General features: G+C 49.0%; 1 pseudogene; it reads right to left on the reverse strand.

Moving 5' to 3' along the window:
- Positions 1 to 1856: 1856 nt before the first annotated feature.
- LOC111750638 (U6 spliceosomal RNA) lies at positions 1857 to 1957 on the reverse strand (annotated as a pseudogene).
- Between the last annotated feature and the right edge of the window lie 2355 nt (positions 1958 to 4312).

A 4312-nucleotide genomic window follows, 5' to 3' on the forward strand; every position in this document is an offset into this window, starting at 1 on the left:
CACAAATCCTATTTATAGGTTTACTATCTGATTGACTCCTCATGGCATCCAGTAAAGTTGGAATTACCAGCTCTATTTTACAGAAAAAGATCTGACAATCAGAGAGGTTAAGTAATCTGCTCTGAGTCACACAGCCCCTGGACTGCAGGTAAGGGGAGCCATCGGAGCAGCTCCTTGGAGGGTGGTTGGGCCCTCAGGCAGGGGGAGGTACAAGGAAGGCCTTGATTGGCCCAATATCTTGCCCCCACCTCTGCTGGGTCTTGGGAGCTCCCCAAGGCAGCCTGGTTACCCAGCAGCCCTGGGCGCCAATCAGATGGTCAGGGATTCATGCCTGACCCAGGATGGGGAATCCGAGGGCTCAGGAGGCTGCCCAAAGCTGGCCAGCCCAGACTAGGTTAAGTTGGGAGTGTATTCCTTTTATTTGATAATGGAGAGCAAATGTGAAGAAAAGTCTCCCCTGTGTTATCGTAGGGCCTGGCCAGGGCTGCGGGAGGCAGGCTGCAAATTTCATCAAGGACCGTGGTGATTAAAAACGCATTATTTCCCTTATTACCCATTCCAAACAGATGCTGGGGACTGACTTGACGAGGAATGAACTGCCGGAGCCTATAAAACATCTTGCAATTAGCCACGCTCAGATCAGCTGCCCTTTCACAATGGAGCCTGTCGTCCCCAGAGGGCAGAGCAATGGTCCAGGCCCAGTAAGGTCAGGTTTCACGGACAAATGCCCAGGCCGTGGGGAGACAGGAAGGGACAGGCGTCTATGGCCCAGCCATTCCATAGAGCCCCGCACCCTGAGCCCTGGTGGGGACACACCCAGCCAGAACATTTAGGTGGGGGCCAGGCCAGTCCCCAGTGGGCCCTGAGCCGACACCATGCCCCATCTGGCCTCCGAACCCCTCACCTCACTGGGTCCTGCCTCTCCCTCAGCCTGTGACAAGTCAATTTGCCAGAAGTCGATTCAGTGAACAGTTGATTTGCAGGATGACAAGATCATGAAACGTACTTGTTTCCCTAACCTTTTCGTTTCAGTCACTGGTTTTCATTTTTGTCCTCAAAATGGCATTTTAAGGAATGCTCAGTTGTCTCCTCCCCGGCTCCTAGCTGCTGTGTGTGTGTGGGGCGGCGGGGAGGAGAGGGATGGAGAAGAAAGAGGGGTAGTGAGGGGAGTGAGAACTAGTGAAGACTATGGTGGAACTGGGCAGATGGTGGGAAGGAGCTGGTGGTTAGTGGGCAGGCAGGCAAGCCCAAGGCCTCAGGAGAGGCCTGTCTGAGGGGAGGTCTCTGGGGAGAGGTGGACAAGACTCTGCTCCAGCAGCCACCTGCCTTCTGACGCCTGTTGGCAGAGCAGGGTCTTAAACTCAGATGGTCAGGGTTCCTGTTCCCATAGCTGAGGCCGGCTAGGTCCCCACTGCAGCTAAAGCAGTTTGTGCTGCCTCGGGGAGATGGCGGATGCTGGCCCCAGTGCCCCTGGTGGGGTTCAGCCTCAGGGAGAAGGGGTCAAGTGGCCTGAGGAGGGGAGGACAGCACAGGTTGATCTCAGGGACTTAGGCTGGCGTGAGGTTGGGGTTGCAAACCTTCTTCTGGCCTGTGGCCCCCAGGGGTCTCAACCCTTCAGACCCAATGCCTTCTATTTAATCTATTTGTTGATTAAAAAAAAAAAAAAAAAACTATGAGTCTTGTTTTCAAGTACATTCTATAGAGACTATTTTTGTTTCTTTATGTGAACTGCTTACGTTTACAAATATTTGCAAATAGAGTTGAGAAAAATGTGTTATCTTACTAGTTTATACATTTTTCATTTTTATTGTGGTGAAGTATATATAACAAAACATTTGCTGTTGTAGCCATTTTTAAAAAATATGGAACACTTCATGAATTTGCATGGCATCTCTGCTCAGGGGCCTTGCTAATGTCTGCATCCTTCCCATTTTAGTGTGTGTGCTGAAGTGAGCACCTACTTCCTTTTTTTAAATTAAACTTTTTATTTTTGAGACAATTGTAGGTTCACATGCAGCTGTAAGAGGCAATACAGAGAGATCTCATTTACCCACTTTCTCCCCAGTGGTAAATATCTTATAAAACTACAAGAGCAATATCCAGTCAACGTCACAGTCAGGACACTAATGCTGACCCAGCTCACCTATCTCCTTGAGGTCCCCCAGTGTTACCCGTGCTCGTGTGTGTGTGGTGTGTGTGTGTGTGGTTAGTTCTGTGCAGTTCTATCACCTACGTAGGTGTGCGTACCCACCACCAGTCAAGACCCAGAGCACACCATCGCCACAAGAATCCCTCAACTTGAGCCCCCTCTTTTCACAGCCAAAGCTTTGTGCTCCCTCTTCTCTGTTTTGAAACGAAGTTCACAAATAATATAATCTAGCTTTTTTTTTAGCTACACACATTTTTTTAAAAAAAAACAAAAATCAACAGAATGCCCTTAAAATAAGGAAAGCAATTTAAAATGAAATACTGGGTAACGGCAGGCACGTCTTTATCACAAGGAATAAGGAAGAAGCCGGTTTCCTGCTTCTCTATGTGACAGTGACAAACCCAGATGGATACGGGGGCTGCTGGGGACTCGATAACCTGAGGGGCCCTGTCCTTGGTGATGTAATGCTCTGGAAGGTAGCAGCTCTTGGCAGAGCCCTGAATATATCAAAGTAGGATCTTCTCTAGACTTCGAGAGCAGTTGCATTCCTGGAAAACTCGGTGTGTGTTAAACTTATATGCAATGTATATTGTGGTTGAGACATCAAATGGAGTGAGGTTCTTGGCCCAGATAACTATACATGGATTTTTGCTTCCATGAATATCTGGTGAGATGTCTGGAAGGTCTCAGTGGTGTGGGGCAGCCCTACACATCCTAAGGTGTCATATCCCTGGCCCTGTCACATCCAAATGCCCACTCACACCTTCAGTCACTCAAAGGGCAGCGCAAGCCCTGGAGAGCCCTGCCTCACCCCCTCTGCTCCAGCACCGGCAGCACCACCTGTGTTTGTCTCCCAGCACCCAGCCCAGGCCCGATGCTCAGTAGGTGCTAATAAATGTGCCAGTTGGAACTGAGTGGATGGGAAGTAGGCCAAAGGTGGCAATGTTAAAGCCATTACAAATGGGCCCCCATGAAGCCCAGGGGATCTCAATCTGGGACACTCAAGGGCCAGGCCGCCACCTCCTTCTCCTGTCCAGTGGAGCAGCGTGTGGCTCTGCTTCCTTTATGGAGGCCCCGCTGTGAGCAATCGGCCAGGGCTTCCCACCTGAGGGAGCCCATTGCTTCCCTCTGGGTTTGGTCACCTTGACCCCAAGCAGGGTTGAATTACAGAACACTGAGTGGCGACTGGAAACTGAACTGCTCTGTGGCCTGGGCTCACTGGGTCCTGGGCCTCAAGGACACAACACTGACATGCATGTACACGTACACAGCTTCCCTGGAAGAACTCAGAGAAACTGGACACGGTGGTGACCGCTGAGCGGGGGGGGGCCCACTTTGCACTGTGTGCAGACTTTTTGTACCATGGGGATGAATTATCTCTCATGACATGACTAAAAAAAAAATAACAAAAAGGGTATAAGCAGGTATTACCCCTTTCAAGATCTAGTTATTTCCCACTCTGAATTTTTTGTTGATACCATGTATTTTCATTAATGGAAGGTATGCTGAATCAAGGAGCATTCCTGAAATTTTGTTACGAAATATGGATTCTGATACATATTTTGTGGGGGAACATATGTCCAAAAAAAATTAAAATTTTCAACATGGATCAATACTTAATTTGGTTACATCAGGCACCTCTAGTTTTCCAAATATCACACACACACACACACACACACACAGGCACACACAAAACCAAACCCACCAGGGCTCCCTAACTATCACACAGGAAACCGCAAATATACTTACAAGGCTTATCTAGCTGTGCAAAAGCCAAAAGAGATGAAAGTTTGACCCAATCACACTTCCTGAATAAACTGCCTTATACCTACGCCTTCTACCTTAGTGACTTTTCGCCAGAGAACGTTTCTTTTGTTTTTCACCGTTACACAAGCCCCCACCGGAGGGCAGCATATATTTCTAGTGGGACGAGTGTCCTCCGGAGAAACTTGAGAACCCAAAATGTTTGTGGGTGCATTCTGTCCCAAGAACCATAAAAGAGTTACTTGTATGACTAAAAATATGTTGAGCACTTCCTGAGTCCTGGCACTGTGTTTCCAAGGCATCCCAAGGGTCCAGCTCCCTGGGCTGCTTTTGATCTGGAGGACTGTGTTCTGGGTGGGAATTCCGGACCCCCACCCCCTCAGCCCTGCCCAGCCCGGA

The sequence above is a fragment of the Loxodonta africana genome, chromosome 22, assembly GCF_030014295.1.
Source record: "Loxodonta africana isolate mLoxAfr1 chromosome 22, mLoxAfr1.hap2, whole genome shotgun sequence".
In the NCBI taxonomy this organism is placed as follows: Eukaryota; Metazoa; Chordata; class Mammalia; order Proboscidea; family Elephantidae; genus Loxodonta; species Loxodonta africana.